General features: G+C 43.0%; 1 long non-coding RNA gene across 1 annotated transcript in view; it reads left to right on the forward strand.

Moving 5' to 3' along the window:
• The window catches only part of LOC139621558 (uncharacterized), a 292521-nt gene extending 287734 nt beyond the window's left edge, over nucleotides 1–4787 (forward strand). Inside the window, exons 2-3 of the long non-coding RNA XR_011691020.1 lie at nucleotides 3803–4018; nucleotides 4228–4787. This is a non-coding gene — a long non-coding RNA (uncharacterized lncRNA). The remainder of the gene's footprint in view (nucleotides 1–3802; nucleotides 4019–4227) is intronic.
• The last annotated feature ends 16257 nt before the right edge of the window (nucleotides 4788–21044 follow it).

The following is a 21044-nucleotide window of genomic DNA, read 5'->3' on the forward strand; positions in this document are numbered from 1 at the left end:
AGCGTTTTCTCACCTACAGTTCGTTTGCTCTGTTTGGTCAGATTCAGAAGATGAGATGAGTTTGTAAACTTGTATCATTTTCCCTCGGTTTGGTTTGTTTTCACACAGAGAAAAATTCACACAAACATCACATCACAACAAACCACATGAGAACATGAGCTCTCTCCTCTGATTGATCAGCTTTTCTGGGGGGAGCAGGAGGTAAACACGGGAAGAAGGTGCTGCATTCATGGCTGTGACATCCTGTGAAACATAGATCAGCTCAGAGGTGACATTTCTTCATAGTTCTAACATGAATCTGGACGTTTCAGCTGGAGACTCTCCAACACCTGAACACACTGATTCACTTCAGTACGTCGCCATGATGCCGCACAGACTCAGACTCTGATTGGACGCTCTGCTGTGAGACGTTGGAGAAGATGGAGCTGATGTTGAGGATGTACGATGACCTGCTAACATCACGTCTGAGCATCCAGCTCAAACCCGTGAGTTCACCTGCTGGTGGGGTCGGACCCAGCTCAGAACCGCTCCAGAGTTCATCTGGGACCAGACCAAGACCACCTCCTCGTAAGGTGTGATTGCTCTGGCCCACAGCTGTGTGTGATCACCGTTTTCACACCTGCACAAATGAAACACACCGAGGGAGAAATTGAACCAAACTGAAAAGCTGCATTTTGAATTTCTTTTTTTTATCTTTTGTGTGAAAGCAGCATAAAGGAAGAATGTGATCAGATAACAAGCAACAGCTGATCATTAACTCACCAGGCACTGCTCTCATCAGCAACCCCCACACTTCTCTCTCTCTCTCTCTCTCTCTCTCTCTCTCTCTCTCTCTCTCTCCTACAGCTGCATGACGACCACACTCATTGTGTGCACAGTTTATAGTCATGTGCTTTATATCGTGTCCTTCTCTTACATCAAATGATCTGAACTAAATTGTCATTAAACGACTCAGGTTGATCCAGAGCCGAGAAGCTGCTGTGTTGATAGAGGAGCTGTAATCTTTCAGACACACACTCATGAAGACAAACAGGCTGACAACCCACTGTTACAGGCCTTTGTTGTGAAGCTGCCATGTTGTAAACACCTGACAATCAGGAGTAAAATCGCACACACTCTGAGCTGCCATGCAGTGACATCAGTGATGACAGGTGGACAATGGTGTTTCATAAAGATGAGCTCCCATGAGTCTGTTCACCGGCTGTCAGGGTGAAACAGGAAGCCAGCGGAGCGTGATGAAGGATAACGGGGAACGATGAGACCGATGCTGCAGCTGAGGAGAGTCCTCCGTCTGTCTGCAGAGGTCACAGCAGCAGCGGGGTCCTCGCTGATGGGGCCGGTTCACACGGGTCACAGTGGAGAGGGACGGGTGATGTCACTGACACAGACGCTGAGCCAAAACCCCAAGAGTCTGGAGCGTATGTGGAGATTTTTTGATGTGACATCTTACAGTGACAGTCCAGATGTCATCATATGTGGGTCATAGTTTGAAACATCTGGGCAACTACATTTCATGGGACTATGATGAGGATGAGGAGAATCTTGTCACTGACTTCAAGTTGCTCTCTCACCCCATTTATCCCAAGTATTATTAAATAAAAATGCAGGTCTTTTTTAACTGTTATACCACAAGTGCTTTAATGTTGAAACGAGGCAGGAATTGAAAAGAAGGACAACAGTGATGAGTGTGGATTTGTACTTGAGTTCTGATAGTTAGATGGATGGGGGAGAACAGAAAGAGTGGTGATTATTCACTCATAATTTGATAGTGATTTTAATCATGCAAAGGCTCCGTTTCATTTGGTCGTCTAAAATGATGTCATATCCCCTATGCGCATGCGTTGTGGTTCCCCTGAATGATTTTCAAAAAAAAAAAGTGTTGCAGTTACTTGTGTAATGTCCTATCTAGGGGGCGAGGTCACAACATGAATCCCTCATCTTCCCTAAGCACCGAGTAGCCACAAAAATAGTGATAAGTAGTTTGTATTTATTTACAAAAACTGTTCAATAACTGGGAGATGTACAGCTTCAGGGTGGACCACAGCCAAAATAACAAACAAACAGTTCTAACTTCAAAGCAAAAACACCAACATAATCTACCCAAAATGTAACAAAATCAGAATACAATAACTAAACTTCCTAACTACCTGAAACAGGAGAAAAGAGCACAGACAAACAGCAGTCCACCCCGACGATCTCTCACCACCAGCTCTAACTGGTGTGGCTGTTGGTGCTCAGAGTGGATGAGCATGAAGGCAGCATCAGAAACTGGACCTGGTTCAGGGTCAGGGGGAGTTAGTGGAGGTCAGTTAGGCTGATGGAAGACCAGAAGGGTTCCGCATCCTGGACCATCTGTGTGGGTTTCACTGAGGTCCACCAGAAGCTGAGAGAGAACCCTGGTCTGGACCAGGAGCTGAGTGGAGGACTGAGTCAGGTCAGACCTGATTTTACTGATGTATCATGTTCAGAGAGGAAGAGCTGGTCATCAAACATGACACCAGGTTTCCTGAGACCCTGGTCGAGGTTTCTGTTCTCTAATGAAGAAACAACTGATTCTCACTATGATTGAGCTGAGTTCATTATTTCACAATAAGAGTTTAGTGGATGGGTCCTCTGCCCCAGGAAGTGAAAAATAGGTGAAAACACTTGACTAGAATAAAGAATAAATGACTTATAAATTGATTTTATTTTGTTCTTTCATCACCATTATTTGATAACAACAGAGTTGAGCTGGTACAGTGTGTACACTGAATATCTGTATTCACTCCTCTCTCTGAACTCCCTCACTAACACAGACTGACAGACTGATCATGACACATTTTCTCCGCTGATGTTTCAGTGTCTGAGACGACGGTCAAAAGCCTGAATCTGCCCCCGTCCCACAGATCTGTGGGGGGGTGAAGATCCGACTCACTTTGTCATCCTACATGAAACAGTGTCAGAGCAGATGAGCCTCTGAGATCTCACCTGATTTACACACCACCTGAGCTGCATAACAAAACACAACACACTCACACACCAGGAGGGAAACAGCAGAACCTGAAGCACTGTAGCAGGTCGCTACACAGCAGCAGAGGAAGGGCTTTTATTCTGAAATGTCCTGCCATAATTAGATTTGTTTTTTTGCATGTGATAATAGATTGTGTTAGTATTGTGATCCCTTCTTGATTTTGATACTGTCTGCTTCCCCCGACCACCTAAATTTAAATGTAATAAATCAAAAGTGAACAGAGGAGGAGTTAGACATCACAACATCTGTTATTCCAGAACCAAATAATAGGAAAATTAAATGTGGCTTATTGAATATCAGATCACTCTCATCTAAATCTCTACTAGTCAATGATCTGATAACTGATCATCACATTGATCTGCTCTGTCTGACTGAAACCTGGCTGCAGCAGGATGAATATGTTAGTCTGAATGAATCAACACCCCCCACTCATGTTAACGTTCATATCCCTCGAAGCACAGGCCGAGGAGGAGGGGTGGCAGCCATTTATCACTCCAATTTACTAATAAATCCTAAGCCTAAGGTTAATCATAATTCATTTAAAAGCCTTATTCTTAGTCTGTCACACCCAAACTGGAAGACACAAAAACCAGTCCTACTAGTTACTGTATATCGTCCACCTGCCCCTGACTCTGAGTTCTTATCTGAGTTCTCAGAGTTTTTATCTGAGTTAGTTCTCAGCACAGATAAAGTTATCATGGTGGGTGATTTTAACATTCATGTAGATGTTGAAAGTGACAGCCTGAGTATTGCATTTAATTCATTATATTAGACTCAATTAGCTTCTCTCAGCATTCAATTAAATTCAATTCAATTTTATTTGTATAGCGCCAAATCATAATATACATTATCTCAAGGCACTTTACAGGGTAAGGTCAAGACCTTACTTTGTTACAGAGAAAAACCCAACAGTTCCCACAAAGAGCAAGCGCTTGGCGACAGGGGGGAGGAAAAACTCCCTTTAACAGGAAGAAACCTCCAACAGAACCGGGCTCAGGGTGGGCGGCCGTCTGCCTCGACCGGTTGGGTTTAGGAGAAGATAGAAAGAGGGGGAGGGGGAGGAGAGGGGAGAGAAGAGAGAGAGACCAGGAACAGCTGTCGGTAATGGTGTTATTAATAATAATGACAGGTAACAGTGGTTGATAGTAAAGATGAGTAGTGGTGGATCTGGATCCTGCTGCTCCCGAGGCAGAGAGACCTGCAGAATGAGGAGAGAGAGAGGGAGAGAGAGGAGAAGCACAAACTACGGGAGAGAAAAAAATACAAAGTTAATGGCATGAAGTCATCGAGAGAGAGAGGGGGAGAGAGACAGAAATAGAGAGAGAGCGCCCAGTGAATCATGGGAATCCCCCAGCAGTCTAGCTCTATAGCAGCATAACTAAGGGATGGGTCAGGACATACCCGAGCCAGCCCTAACTATAAGCTTTACTAAACAGGACAGTTTTAAGCCTGATCTTAAAGGTAGAGAGGGTGTCTGCCTCCCGAACCCACACTGGGAGCTGGTTCCACAGGAGAGGAGCCTGATAGCTGAAGGCTCTGCCCCCATTCTACTCTTACAAACTCTGGGAACCACAAGTTGACCTGCATTTAGAGAGCGAAGTGTCCTATTGGGAAAATAGGGAACTATAAGCTCTCCAAGGTACGATGGTGCCTGACCATTAATGGCTTTGTAGGTGAGGAGGAGGATTTTAAATTCTATCCTGGATTTTACAGGGAGCCAATGCAGAGAAGCTAACACAGGAGAGATGTGATCTCGTTTCCTAGTTCCTGTCAGTACTTGTGCTGCCGCATTTTGGATTGATTGGAGGCTTTTTACTGAATTTTTGGAACATCCTGACAATAAAGAGTTACAGTAGTCCAGTCTTGAGGTAACAAATGCATGAACTAGTTTTTCAGCTTCCTTTAGACACAGAATGGGTCTGATTTTAGCAATATTGCGCAGGTGGAAGAAGGCTGTCCTAGAGACTTGCTTTATATGTGAAGTAAAGGACAAGTCCTGGTCAAAAATGACACCAAGGTCTCTCTCTCTCTCTCTCTCTCTCTCTCTCTCTCTCTCTCTCTCTCTCTCTCTCTTCTTTCTTTCCTTCCCTCCTACTTTATGCCATTAACTTTCTGTCATTATTATTGATAACACCATTACTTACACAGCTGTTCCTGGTCTCTCTCTCTCTCTCTCTTCTCCTCTCTCCTCCCCCCACCCCCTTTTTTTATCTCCTCCTAAACCCAACCGGTCAAGGCAGACCCCCACCCCACCCTGAGCCCGGTTCTGTTGCAGGTTTCTTCCTGTTAAAGGGAGTTTTTCCTCCCCCCTGTCACCAAGCGCTTGCTCTTTGTGGGAACTGTTGGGTTTTTCTCTGTAACAAAGTAAGGTCTTGACCTGACCCTGTAAAGAGCCTTGAGATAATGTATATTATGATTTGGTGCTATACAATAAAACTGAATTGAATTCTCTTTTTCTTTAGTTTCTGAATAAAAACTAATTAGAAGAAATCTGATATGAAAAACATCACTGCCATTAAAAGATGCTGAGAGTATTTTATTTGATATTTATTTATTTATTTATTTTGTTTAAAAAAAAGACATTTGTCTATCACAGTGACAGACTTCACCACAGTTTCTTTGCTTATCAAGAACAGCCTTTAACAATTAATAATAATTTAGCTATAAATAAAATGACCTGTCAGTTGCTATCACATGATGACCTTTGACCTTTGAGCTGCAGTCAGAGGCTCAGCAGGAGACATATTGTGATTTTATGTCACTCCCTAAAGTGGCTGTATTATGTGTGTGTGTGTGTTGTTGTTAACGACACAGTTGAGCTGCAAGAGATGAAAGTGTGACTTGTTTCTGGTCGTCTGACTTTCTTCTGTCATGGGTTCACTGTATTTCTGTCTGTTTTCTGATTTTATTTTCAAGTAGCATTAACACTAGCTGCCGGCTAATTTAGCTAATTTTATGGCACCGACTATTTCCTGGCGTTCACCAACCTGCTGGTGCTGTAGACACAGGTAACTGTGGTTTAAAAGGTTTTCTGCATCATTCAAAGCAGAGAGTCAAACAAACTAAATATAACATAAATATATCAGTTTAATATTGATTATATGTATTATTACAGCACTAATAATCAATAATAAGGACAGACTCTGGATTAGTATGATTTCAGGAAAAGGTCTAAAATGTAAAATGTTTATGAAGAGGCTGGTCTGTATTCAGACTGGGTTTGTGGTGTTTGGAGACCTGAGGATCTGTACTGTGAATTCTGTAATAAAACCTCAGCACACATTTATTTCCTCACGTAGAACACAATATAGTAATATTGTATAGTAATACCACTGAGCTGGGTTAGAGTTCAATCCATCTTCAAGTTATTATTTTGACAGGATGATGACTCCATGAAGACTGATTCAGAAAACACACCAGAGGCAAACACGAACGGAGAGCAATAAGGCGGGAAATGATATGGTGATATGAACGACGACTGAAACACTTCCAGCTGATGTGACAGATGACTGAGGAAAGGAAACCGCCTGTTCAGTCCTGCTGGCCTCTCAGTTGTCCTGGATCACTGAGGCTCTGGGTAAGACCTGTATCAGGGTGCATGGACCCTGTTATACTTTGTGTTGTTTTTTGAGAATGAACACAAATATTAGAGCTGATATAGAGAGCCCTCTACTGGGGCACAGGCCCTAGAATCTGACAACATAAATATGCTGACAGTGGGATAGCCTTCTGTGTGTCTTAGCAATAATTTGTAAAAATATATCATGTACTACGTAATGTAAGCTACATTAGAATATCAGTCCGAAGTTGGAGGGAAACTGTTGCTGTAATTTGCTGCGGATTGCTTGAGAAAGGCGAAAGGCACAGATGAATACTTTCTACCATTGGAAACAGTAGGGACTGCTGTTTATTTTGATGTATGGTTTGTCGTGTAAACTCAGGAGTTAGTGAGGTATTGCACCAACAAGAACGGGTGTGGAGATGGACACAGAGCTGTAAGCAGAATATGATTAAATTTGATGTGAATTCATTTATGTTCATTTTATCGCAAACCATTTATCACAGCAACTAGTGGGTAGCACCGCTGGGAAGCTCAAGTCATGTGGTTTCACGTGATATATGTATGTGAATTGTGTGATGAGTATTCCAGCAGCAATTTAATAGAGACGAATGGGTGCCATTTGGACACATCGGTCGTATACAGTTATTCCACAGTACCAAAGATATTACTGTTTCTTTTACTGGGGCACGCGCCCCAGTAAGTGAGTCTGGTGACGCTGATGGTCAGAGCAGTTGTACAGTACAATCCAGTGTTTTGATCAGGGTCAGCATTAGTCTGACAGACGTTCTTGGCCTGAGCTACAGACGTCTACATTTCCAATTCAGAGCTCATCTGTGACATCATCTCGTCTGCCAGAGATCAGAGACTGAAACTGGATACTGAGACGCTCCCTGACTTAATTCAGCACCAGAGAGGACCACTCAGGATCGGTCAGTCCTGATCCTCACTGGGACGTAAAGACGAGTCTGCGCAGTCTGACACTACAACAGGCATCAAAAGCTTTGACACAAACCGTGACTGGACCTCACTGAGTTTATTTTAAACAGTATGATGATCTCAAAGTGTTCGGTGAAATCTTCTCAAGAAGGGACATCAGTCTGAAACAGTGAATGTCTTCCTGGTGGTGCATTTAAGGACACATGTCTGTGAGCTCAGCAGACGACTAATTATCAGCCTTTCACTGAAAACAACATATTCAGTGAGCATGGTGCTCCACCTCTCACCTCTGAACTGGAACAGAGAACATCAGCCTCCGTCAGGTTACTACAGAAGGTGGACAGCTCCTCAGATCCTGGGTCTGCAGCTGGAAGGAGCCTGACTCTACTGTACCATGCTCCTCCCCAGGCTACACATCCCTGGGGGGTGGGGGGGACCCTTCACATGTCAGATCTGCCCTCTGTTACTGGAAGATCAGAAACTGTGCGACAGTATTAAATTTCCTGTCGTCCTGTGTCTTTCATTTGGTCCCTCTGAACCCAGAAGTGAAGGTTTGATACCATCTGTTGAAGAACTGAAGAGAATCCACAACATTTCCTTCAAGCAGCGCAGACCAAATGAAACACTGATGAAAAACAAGACATAATAATAAAGCTCTAGAGGATACACAGCCCTCAGTTCTCCGGGCACACACACCTCATCTCAGCCTGAAGTGTGTGTGGAGGACACTCAGCTGCCTCCTATATGTTCTCTTCCAGTTACCATCAGCCTTTGCCCTTCCACTTACACGGGAGGCAGGAGACGTCAGGTCAGTGAAGGTGAGACCAGATGTGATGTGAGCTTCTGATCTCACTGAGTACTGACACTCACAGAGGAGACACCACTTCTGTTACCAAGGGCAACAGAGACCGGTTTTAAAAATATTTGTTATTGTGTTGATTTAATGCTTCATTTTCCCAAGATGGCCGACACAGTGGTGCAGTGGCTGTCTCCTGACAGGAAGAAGGTTCTGGGTCTGAACTCTAAATCACCTGTGGATTTGAATGTGAGTGTGACTGTGAGTTTGTCTCTGTGTGTCAGCCCTGTGACAGACTGGAGACCTGTCCAGGTGAACCCCACCTCCCACCCAGGTTCAGGTTCAGGGCGCTCAAATATCATCAGTTCATTTCATCAGTTATAATTTTTTTTTGTTTGGTGTAATTTCCCTTGTTTTTCCTTGCGAACTGAAGACCATGGTGGCCCAGACAGGCCAACACAAGGCAGAAGCCACAACACAAATAAAAAAACAACAACAGAAATACAAAAGCTCCTTCACATTTGATGACATCATGATGTGGTCTCATCATTAAAAACTCTCACTCTCTCACTTTTCCTCTTACCTGATTGAACTACTTCAGTAACTCGATCATGGTCTCTCATCATGATGTCATTATCCATGCTAGGAAATAAAACGCTCTGTTTTCTCTCTTGTTTAATCTCTCTGGGTGAAATACCAGTTTCAGGTAAGAAACTGTGTCTATCCTTGATGACTTTTTAGATGTTTACATTCTTTACCCAGATCCATTTCCCAGTCCCACCAGGAGGCGTCTGATTGGTCTCAGATTCATTCAGCTGCAGGACAATGAGTCCAAACATACAGCCACGCAGCCAGAGCCATGAAGAACTGTCTTCACAGACCGGGAGACCCAGGAGTCCTGCAGATGGTCTGGTCTCCAGAGTCCTGGTCTCAGCATCATGTGCCCTTTTTCCACCAAAGTTAGTGGGTATAAACGTGTTTTTTACATGCAGGTAAACCTCCTAATAAAAGCCGATTGAGACTTAGAGCGCACACACAGACACAGTGCAGAGAGAGTGGGCTGGTAGCTGCCGTGTAAACTGGTCAATGGTCGGAGTCTCAGTGTAAGACGCTTTGATCACTGACTCTGTGTTTTTAAAACTTACAGGTGTGACAGGTGACAGGTGTGTCTACAGTGGCTCCTCCAAAAGACGTCACAGCAGCAATGAGGCAAAAAAAAATTTGCGTGTTCACTCAGGTGTTGTGTTTACATCAATGCCAATCGGAGCCAAGGCCGATAAATGCCTCATCTACTGGAGAGTCATTTGAACCGGGTGTGAATGGTGATTAAACCCTTTTCCATCGCTGACAAAAGCCCAATGTTATCGGGTCGTAGCAGGTTTTTTGACCAGTGGAAAAGGAGCTATGGAGTCAATGTGGGATCACATGAAGAGACAGAAGCTGAGTTTCCATCACAGTTTTCCCCAAAAGAGCAGCAATTCTTTTTAGAAAAGTCGGCAAACACAGGTGTGTGTTTCCACTGAGTGATGTTAAATGAAGCTGGGTTTTCTCCTCTCGCAATATCATTCAAATTAAAACATGATGACGGATTTCCTGCAGCCTCACATTTTTAAGTTCACAATTTCAATGGTTACAACACAGGTTGATGGAAACGCACCTGCAGACACTGAGACAGAAGAATGTGGCAGGTTCTGGGTCTTATTCATCTTTAATGGCCTTTTTAGAGCTTCCTCACTTTACTTTCAGTGTCACAGCAAAAGGTCTGAAGACTTTAGAAAATGAAAGATTTCAGTTTTTGATTTTTTATCAATTTCTATGAACATGTTTTCTCTGAGTTTAGTTGCTGTAGAAATTGTCTCATCTTTTTTCTTTGTATAAATAATAAGTGACACAAACAAGACTTCAGTGGGATGATAATGTTGCTCTGTGTGAGACAATCAAAACAGACAATGTAGTAGTTGAATGAATAGTTTGAGATATGTTTTTTGCACAAACACATAGTGGAGCTTCAGTAATTACCCACTATCACTCCCGAAGGTCATGGAGGTAACAGACCCCAGATCTGTGGACCAGTGATTGACATGACAGGAGCTCCTGCGCTGTGCAGAAAGCTGATATGTTGTTGCTACTACAACAGTGCTGCAGTGCTGGAGCTGTATTAAAGTCTCCACTGTGCCGGTGCTTTGGTTCAGGAAGTGTGTCGATGACGTTACCACCCTGCGAGTGTGCTGAGGAGACCCTGCTCCTCGTGTTTATGTGCTCAGAGCCTCTGGAGATCAGTGCAGTTGTACATTTATGAAAAACTCTGACCCACCTCAGATCACACTTTAGCAGCCCCAGCATTCTTAGCAGCAGGAATCCAGCAGAGCTACTTCCTGTTAATAAGAAGATGTGATCGGCCTGAGTGGAAAAGGTCGAGGTCGTCTTTACTGCATACCACAGTGCAGATTCTTCCTAAATTAAATTAGCATGAATACAAGAGCATATAGGCTCAGTTCAGAGAGGGGTCTGCCTGCTCAGATCACACTTTCCAAAACCACTTGGTGGTGTTATTGCAGGAGCACCACCTGAGACTTCTGCCTCCAAACGTGACGTATCCACAGTACAGTAAAGGAATTTATGTGTCACAGTCACCACAACTGGACTCTACAGTAAATTCACTGATATTGGCCAAAGGAACACGGTGCTGTCACATTTTAGCTTCTCAGTGGTAATAATGTTTTCCTGTGAGCTGTGTTGTTTATACCATGTCCACGCCTCTGTGGACTTCCTGTCCAGGGCCTTTATGTGCTCACCTAATCATCACTCAGCATTTCATTGTGTTCTGGTTTAATAACTGTGGCAACCATATGTTCCTGTTAGCATCATTAGCATCAAGAAGAGGCAAAACCTCCATTCACCACATTACACACTTGGCTTCAGTCTCCTTAGTTTTAACTGTAGCCCATCTTTACTTTAACCTTGTTGTAGGTACCAAGCGTTACCACGTGTAGCGGTGGACAGGATGATGTCACTCAGGATCAGTCTGGTGCAAGATTTTCTGCAAAATAGAAACAATATCACTTTAGGTTCACAAGTGCTACACCATGTCATCTGCTCCCATGGTGCCCACAGAGATTCTCATGGTCTGACTCACAATGAACAGATGTACTAAAATATACAAATTACACTACCTCTTAAAGTCTTCCGAGAGTTAATATGTCTCATTTGTTTCCGTACTGATAACGTTCCCTCAACATTGCACCACATTTCAGTCACACAAGAGATTTCATAGAAGCTCCCGAGGGGTCATTGTCCAGGCAACCGCCCCGCGCTCCGACCACTACGATGGCGGACGTGAACTTAACATTAGCTTCTTGTACACACAGACTCTTGTTGTCCGACTTGCTCCCTACACATGTACTGCTCACATAGCAACACTGACACCTACTTCTGGTTTACTGACGCTACCTCCCATTAAGTAATGAATAACACTGAACCCTGGAGTCTAACTACAATGAACACTTTCTCATAAACACATATCATACAAACAAAACATAAAATCTACCACAACTCACATTACACACCAGAGATCAGTACCCACACATGACTTTTCACACCACACATGCCTGTAGCTGTGTGATGCTGCTGTCCTGGAGGTGAGCTTGTGGAAGAGGCGTTCTGTAACTCGCTGTTGTAACACAACCCAGATGACATTTCTAATTTAAGAGACTTAAAGCTGCGTGAAGTTCAGCATTTAGAAGAATTAGTCTGGCAGTTTCCCACTGCTCCCAGACATGGATCTTCTCATCAAACACCAGAAGGCAAACAAACTCAGCGTTCCCAAACTATATGGTCCAGTTCCTGTACAAGATAAATCAGGTCCACATTCCACGTCTGCCCTAATGCTTTCTTTTCCACACCCACTGCTCCTAAACATGGACACAGAGGAGGAACGAGGAGCCTGATCCAGAGTCATGGACACACACACATAAACAAAGGTCATGTGAAGGCTGTGTACCTTCTGTAACGACACTGTGTCCTGGGAGATGAAAGCACTCACATCTCTCTCTTTTCTATCCTTTCATTCTCCTCACACTTCACAGTGTTGAGTGGGTCCTGCAGTGTCCTGGAAACAGGCGTCCAGCCTCAGCAGATACAATAACAGGCCTGAGCCTGGTGTGTAGTCAGATCACACTGGTATGTAATCATAAAGACACAGGGCTGCACTCACATGTTAGACAGAGCCAGTGAGTATATTTGTGTCTACACCTGCACATACTGAGAAGGTGAGAGGGAGGCAGCAGGCAGGAGGGCGGGGGTTAACCAAACACTGTTCATAACCTGCCAAGTGGCTGCTATCTGCTCGGTTTATTTACTGAGCCCCGGAGACGAGCGTGACACTGTCCAGAGAGCCACGTATGTTGTGAGCAGTGGGAGAAGAGATAACAGGAGGAGAGGAGAGCCAGGGCGTTTCATTACAGAGGAAGCCCAGAGGGACGGAGACAACACCTCCGTCAGTGTTTGGAGAAGGTTTACACCACCTACAGAGTCCAATAACATCAGGTCCTGCAGCACAGACTCATCATTGTCTGTGACCACCGCTGAACTTAAAACACTTATTCCTCAGTAAACTACAATTTATCATAGTGACATGAACAGTTTTCTATCACCAATGTTCACACGTTAAAACATGATATTATAGTTATAGATTCTTATGTTTGACTTCTGCTGTTGTTGACAGGTGATCATAACCTTTCTAAAAACAGAATTTTTAAATATCAAACTAGAGTTCATGGACCAACTCTAGTTACCACTTTCACCGATCAAAGTATTTCCCAATTTCACATTTAAAGGATCTTCACTGGACAACAGCTGCACTGTCCAATCAGAAGTGCAGCCCGCAGAGTGTGACTCCTGTAACAGATGTGTGCTGCTGTTACCACTTCACAAATATTAGCCTTACAAAATCTTTGGTGTGTACTGACAGTGAGATTTCAGAACAGTCAAGTTAAGTAAGCAGTAAAGAAATTGATTTTCTTTTGTATAGTGAAGAACAGCTTATGTACATTAGTCTGTTACTGTCATTGAAATGTGTTTAATGAGCTTTTCTAATTTGTGACTATAGTTGTGTTTTATGGAGTTTTGAATAAACCTACTGTGATTAAAGTGAACTGACACTAACCTCCACATCAGAGCCACATCAGAACCCCCCTCCTCCCCTACCAAAGGAACGTCTCTCTCTATCCTGGAGAGAGATGTCAACAGGCTTTTTAAGAAGCAGAACCCCCGCAAAGCAGCCGGTCCTGACTCTGTCTCTCCATCATCCCTGAAGCACTGTGCTGATCAGCTGTCTCCAGTGTTCACAGACATCTTCAACACCTCACTGGAGACCTGCCACGTGCCAGCCTGCTTCAAATCCTCCACCATCATCCCTGTCCCCAAAAAACCAAGGCCCACAGGACTAAATGACTACAGACCCATTGCCCTGACCTCTGTGGTCATGAAATCATTTGAGCGCCTTGTCCTGTCCCATCTCAAATCCATCACTGACCCACTCCTGGACCCCCTGCAGTTCGCCTACAGAGCCAACAGGTCTGTAGACGACACCGTCAACATGGCTCTCCACTTCATCCTCCAGCACCTGGACTCCTCAGGGACCTATGCCAGGATCCTGTTTGTGGACTTCAGCTCTGCCTTCAACACCATCATCCCGGCTCTGCTGCAGGACAAGCTCTCCCAGCTGAGCGTGCCTGACTCCACCTGCAGGTGGATCACCGACTTCCTGTCTGACAGGAGGCAGCACGTGAAGCTAGGAAAGCACGTGTCTGACTCCCAGACCATCAGCACTGGATCCCCACAAGGCTGCGTTCTTTCTCCTCTGCTCTTCTCCCTGTACACCAACACCTGCACCTCCAGCCATCAGTCTGTCAAGCTCCTGAAGTTTGCAGACGACACCACTCTCATTGGACTCATCTCTGATGGCGATGAGTCTGCCTACAGGTGGGAGACTGTCCGTCTGGTGACCTGGTGCAGGCAGAACAACCTAGAGCTAAACGCTCTGAAGACAGTGGAAATGATAGTGGACTTCAGGAAGAGCCCAGCCCCACCCACCCCCATCACCCTGTGCGACTCCCCCGTGGCTACCGTGGAGCATTTTCGCTTCTTGGGAACCACAATCACACAGGATCTCAAATGGGAGCTAAACATCAGCTCCCTCATCAAAAAAGCTCAGCAGAGGATGTATTTCCTGAGGCAGTTGAAGAAGTTCAACCTGCCAAGGACTATGATGGTGAACTTCTACACCTCCATCATTGAGTCCATCCTCACCTCCTCCATCACCATCTGGTACGCTGCTGCCATGGAGAGGGACAATAACAGACTGCAGCGTATCATCCACTCTGCTGAGAAGGTGATTGGCTGCAATCTTCCGTCCCTCCAGGACCTGTACGCCTCAAGGGCTCTGAGGCGTGCAGGGAAGATTGTAGCTGACTCCTCCCACCCTGGACACAAACTCTTTGTGACACTCCCCTCTGGCAGGAGGCTGCGGTCCTTCAGGACCAAAACCTCTCGCCACAAAAATAGCTTCTTCCCATCTGCTATTAGCCTCATCAACAAGGCTAGAGAGCCCCACTGTTGCTGATCAATTGCACCAATCACCAGAAAAAATTCCTTGTATGTGAAAACATACTTGGCAATAAAACTGATTCTGATTCTGATTCTGATTCTGATTCTGATTCTGATTCTGATTCTGATTCTGATTCTGAGAGCATTTTCTGTGGACTACAGAAGTGCTGCCTGGGTTTTCCAGATTTACCATACACCTTGTGATGAATTTAACAGTACAGTTTAGTGAATGAGTGTTCAGTGTCATTGAAATTGATAATTCATAGTACATAAAGTACATAAAACACATGGAAAGCACAAACTAAAATATCTGGCTTTTGATCCTTCATTGCCAATGTTCTAGGACATTAACATTTGATTAATATTAGTATTATTTATGACTGCTTGATAGATTTAAAAGTAAAGTACTTTGTATGAGTCTGTGAAATCAAGTTCACACAATCAAAAACTCCTCTCACATCAACAGGTGCTTTGTTCTTATTGCAAATAAAGGAACGTCCCTGGAGAGAACATCGCAGCAGATGAATGTTTGCCCTTTCCACGCTGTAATCAGATTAAACTGGTAATCACTCTTCTCCTGGTCTGACTTTCCTCTCTCTTTTTGAGGCTCTCTTGGGGCCATTTTAATTCCCCCCATTTTAAATTTACCTTTGATGGTTTTCTTCTGATGGTAAGTGATTGTGATGGAGGAGAGAGGGGATGGAGGGAAAGATGGGAAAAGATGAAGGAGGGGGAAAAGAGAAAGAGGAGGCAAAAGAGGGAAGTAGCGAAAGAGGAAGAAGAAATGAAGCGAGGATGAAGAAGGGATTCACCTCTAGTATTTTTAACCTGGGTCTTAGTATCATAATTGTGTCCCCTCTGACAGCAGCTCATGATAACGAAGGCTACACACTGACAGCAGCCTGGCTCCAGCAGTGAGTCAGTCCCCATAGACTCCCATGTTAAAAAGTCCAACTTTACAGCAGAAAGAAACATGTTTACAGCCTGGTACAAAAACTGTTCTGGTCTCTAGAGCTAATTTCCTCCTTCACAACAATGACTTCTGTGTATTTCTATACTGTGTCACAGCTCCATGTACAGGTCTCAGGGCTGTGGTCAGTGCAGACACATCTGTAATAACAGCAGCACAGAGAGGACTGTGTGTCATTATTAACCACCTGTAGTTAAGCACCCTGGTAAACATCATTTATTTCACTTCTTTGTAACTAATAGTGCTGTAATTCAAACATGAACATAAACACTGCGAGGACAGACTCAGAGATGAGTGTTTGAAACCTGTCATGTAAATTTAAAGTTCATCTGAAAAGCTGAAAAGCTGTAGGAAGCAAATCCGTCTCACCAGATTTTGAAATTTAACAGCACTGAATTTTTTTTAATTATTATTCTGAATTCAACTCTTGAAATATTCAGTAACTCATTTCACTGTTAATTTGAATGAAAAATTCAAGCCTAAAAATTTGAATCTTGCATATTCTGATCAGAAATCTGAGTTCATCTGAGTTAAATACTGACAAGCAGTCAATTCTGTCTAGTTACACTCCATTGGTCATGCGACCGATGTTGAATTGATGTTGAATTTTTCATTCTGAGTTCATGAGCATTGAAAACTAACAATGAAATGAATAATTAAAAAGTTCAAGAGTTGAATTCAGAGAAAAAAAATACTGGATACTTAATTTCAATGCAAAAACATTCAGCACTTGAAGTTCACAGGCTTTGAAAATCTGGTGAGACAGATTTGCTTACTGATTTGTCATAGTCCATGTTTCTGAGGTGACCCTGAAGTACCCACACAGCTACAACAGCTGACACATGTGGATAATTTCCTACTTTGTTGACTAACACTTGAACTGATTTATATGACTCTTAAAAGTGGAACGTTTAATGGAGGTTTGCAGCTGCTCCTCTTCCTTTTCACTGGGTCCTGTTCCCCCTCATTATCATTATCACTGTGTGTGTTATCATCAGTGCTTCAGTCAAATGTTTCCATTCATCTCTCAGGTTTTGATTAATCAATAAACTGGTTGTGAAACGTAGTTTATCTTTACTTTTATCTTTACTATCTTCTTTTGACGAAGTACTGATTTTAACCCAAATGAACAGTGTTGGGCAAGTTACTTCCAAAATGTAATACATTATATATTATTAGCTACTGTCATTTGAAAGTAATAAGTTACATTACAATATTACTGCCTCTGAATTGTAATGTGTTACACTACTTTTGCATTACTTTTGAGTTACTTTCACCAAAATAACCACAGAAGTATGACTAGGCATTCTAAAATGCTAATATGTAGTTCATTGCAGCTCATTATACATCTAGTGGGGGGAGCAGAATGAGCATATGCATAGTGACTGTGTAGGCCCCCAAGGCTACTAACTTAATATAATAGGCACAGTGAAGGCTCATGGCACAATACAATAGGTATCACAAAAGCAGACAAAGGATCAAAGTCTGGTAAGTTATGATAGTTATGATAGAGCTACTGTAAATATTCAAAGTTTAGGCCTATTCACATGAAATACAATACAGCCAGGGCCCACTATAATGTAGCCTCTAGCCTAATGACATGACAAGACGCACAATCTCTTTTTTTTTGGGTTTCTATTGTCTTTCTATTCTATTGTCGGGTTTTTATTGTCTTTTAATTGAAGGTCACAGCACAAAGCTGACAAGCATTGGACAGACAAAACTTATGCTTTATCAAGAATCAAAAAGTGCTGTTGCAAGATTAGGCCTCGAGGAATACAGCTTTTCATTTTAGTCCAATTTCACAAAAATTAACATCTGGGCTAAACATAGCTCACAACTGCTAATAAATAAAACACAGGCCAAACAGAGAAACACTGTGATTTGCCAAACAATGGTTAAAACATAGGCTACCAAACAAGGGCTGGCAAAATTTAAATCACTTATAGACTTATAGCTAATGACACTGTGGGGCATTTTTCAAGAGTACTAATAATAAAACTAAAGTGCTTGGGCCTATTAGGCCTCATATGAAATACATATGTGCATCGATCCAATGCACTGTCACCCCTATGAAATCCATATGTCTGCCGCTGCTGTACATACTGCCAGGCTCGATTGTTTTCTTCAGCTCCTTTTCCATGACTCTTTGGCAAAGTAAAGGTTAGCTTACCTTTTGCTGACAAGCTTTTTAAAATTCTACTGTTGACAGTGGCAGCATATCTTCAACAACATACTCTGCCGCCAGTCTCTTCACTTCTCGGGGTTCAAGCACCGTGGCTGACCAAGAGAAACGTAACTTTTCTTGCCCAAGCTCGCATCCTCCTCATTCTTTCTCTTCTCCGCGCCTGCAGCTCTCTCTGTTAGCTTAGTGTTGGCATGGCACCGGTCCAAGTGTTTCTTTACTGGTGTTACTGGTGCTATTTCTCAACGTAGAGTTCTCTCGGTTTCACACATGGATTTCACTCGACTATTACGTTCTTGTCCTTTTCTCTGATGAACTGAGAATAATGAGAGTATGTCTATCTTGCAAATGTAAAATCTTTCTCTGCAGTCATTTCAACCATAGCATTCCATCAACAGGACATACTGTTTTACTCGCAATGTTGGTGAAGTTAAAAAAAAAAAAAAACACTTAATTTCAGGTTAAAATGTGTTGTAACATGTGTTACTGATATTGTAACGGGTATAATATTACTGAAATGTTATTAGTAATGCATTACATTACTGCATTACAGCAAAAAGTTATACATTACTGTATTACTGTATTGCATTACTTTTGTAATGCGTAACTCCCAACAATGTGTATAAATAATGTGTGCTTACAGCAGATTGTTATCGTCAGCAGTGTGTACAGTTGTGTGTTATTCTGTATGCTTGTGTTCTGTAACTAAATCTACATGGTGACATCTCAAAAACTACAGACTACAGGGTCAGAGACCTTAGAGTTAGACTTAAAAGAAAGACTTAGAGACATTCAATCCCTTTATATCCTCCAGAGTCGATCATCACAACGCCCTCCTCACTGGTTGACCAGATACAACTATTAGACAGCTACAGCTCATTCAGATGCTGCTGCTGTGGTTGTGACCAAAACAAGAACAGAGAGCACATTAGTCCAGTTCTCCCACCGTGACATCACCCACTGGTTTGTGAGCTGCCGTTTTGAAGTCTCCAGTTTGTAATTTGTCCGTCACCATCTTGGTTTTTTGAAACCAGAGGAAACCATATTTGGAGGAGAAGGTGGAGCTGACCTGCTCTGTACTCTATCCTGATTATCAGGCAGGTTGCCGTGTGTGGTACAGTCTGTCAATCACACTGTAGCCCCGCCCTAATACATCCCCTGCTTTATGGTCTATTTTCCGCTAAATGGACTAAATGGAATGTATTGAAGAAGACTTGAAACTAGAGACTGGGACCATCAACTCATCAGGAAAACGTTTACTGAGGGAATAAATCAGTGAGAAGTAGAGACATTTTCCCATAGACTTCAATACAATCAGACTTCTTTTTACCACCAGTGGAGTCGCCCCCTGATGGTCATTAGATAGAAGGCAGGTTTATGGCTCTTCAGCAATGGCTTCACTTTTCAGACCTGGAGTCTATGACCTTTATTACCTCAGTAAACGTTTTCCATTTTTATACTGTTCTTATACTGTTTTTTATGCTTCTATTATTTCTGTTAAGCACATTGTATCACCTCTCTGTATAATAATGTTGCCTAAAGGTTTCCAGTGCACAAACACCATCATCTGCCCCTTAGTTTGGCAGCATCACAGGGGGTTTGAGGCTGTTGCACAAATATATGTTGTTTTGTCTGACTTTGCGTTTCCCAGATCTCTGAGGTGGTGATGTTGGTCAGAATCATTATAAAAAAATTATGTTGCTTTCCTTTAGTTCTCCAGTGGACGAGAACAGCAGCATCTTACTGACAGAATTTATCTACATGTCTGTTTGATTTCCTCTGCCGTTGGGAATCCATCTGAATTTTAATGCAGTGAAAACACAGAGAGATGCTCTGTTCTCCGTTTCCTGACTCTTAGCTGTCAGTCATTATGTTTCCTTCCTAAAAGAATCACTAAAAAAGTCTCTGAAAATCCAACTGGGCTGCAGAAGATAAACTTGGTCTGCAGCATCTGGAAACTGAGATATGACAAGAGCTGTGAAATTCAAGCCACATGACTAAACCAGCAAGAATACACCACTTAGCAACCGCACAGATACCATAACTGACATCACTGGGACGGTTCAGTTACCTTATGACTGTTCCCCACAGTTTAGTCTATCACAGATAAACTAATAAAAAATAAATAGTTTTATAACCTGCAGCATTGAGGTTATTACTGCTCCCAAGATGGTTAACATACAATTTAAAGCTGCACTAATCTGTATTTTTATGTAAAAAACACAAATGACTTTGTGTAATAGGGTAGGAGTTGTTTATAGTGACACAATTATCTTTGCTTATAAGACTCACAAACCATCAGTTTCTCTCCCTGCAGCTGGCAGACACAGATAGATACCAGCTGGTGAACATAGTGGAGTGTTTAGGAGACAGAAAACTACAATTTAAAGGTTCTCTAAACCAGGTTAACACAGCAGCAGCAACAACTATTTATTTTCTATGTAAAGGTATAGTGGAGTCATGGTGAACAAAGTCATACCCCCTCTGTGTGTGTTGTATGTATATGAGTCCCTGATGTTAAACCATTGGTCCTCCCCACATTTATAAAGACAGGCACCCGCCACAGTCAAGCTGACACAGTGCCGTATGCAGCGTTCAGGCAAAAGTGACTTTCTAGAATTTCCTCCACTTGAGAAGAAACCGGGTTTTCATCCAAAAATGCGCTAACAAAGAAAGAGATGAGACCAGACCACAGGAGGACTGGACTGAGGACTACTGGCTCAAATCCTGGTCAGCTGGTGGACCATCAAAACACCCATAAAGTTTTTTAAGTCTTTGCCAGCTCCATCAGTGTCATTCATGTGGTCGGTCTCAGTGGATCAGTCCAAGGCTGAATCTCTCTCCCAGTCTGACTGTGGAGCCAGTACTGGTCTGTCTTTACTGAGATGGAGAACCCAACGAGCTGCTAAAGGCTCCAGCTGGACTCAGAACTGTTTTTCTCCTCCTCCATGTGTTGAATTACATGTTGAATTACATCAT

The sequence above is a fragment of the Trachinotus anak genome, unplaced genomic scaffold (assembly GCF_046630095.1).
Source record: "Trachinotus anak isolate AG129_WGS33_773 ecotype Australia unplaced genomic scaffold, CSIRO_AGI_Tana_v1 ptg000005l, whole genome shotgun sequence".
NCBI classification, from domain to species: Eukaryota; Metazoa; Chordata; class Actinopteri; order Carangiformes; family Carangidae; genus Trachinotus; species Trachinotus anak.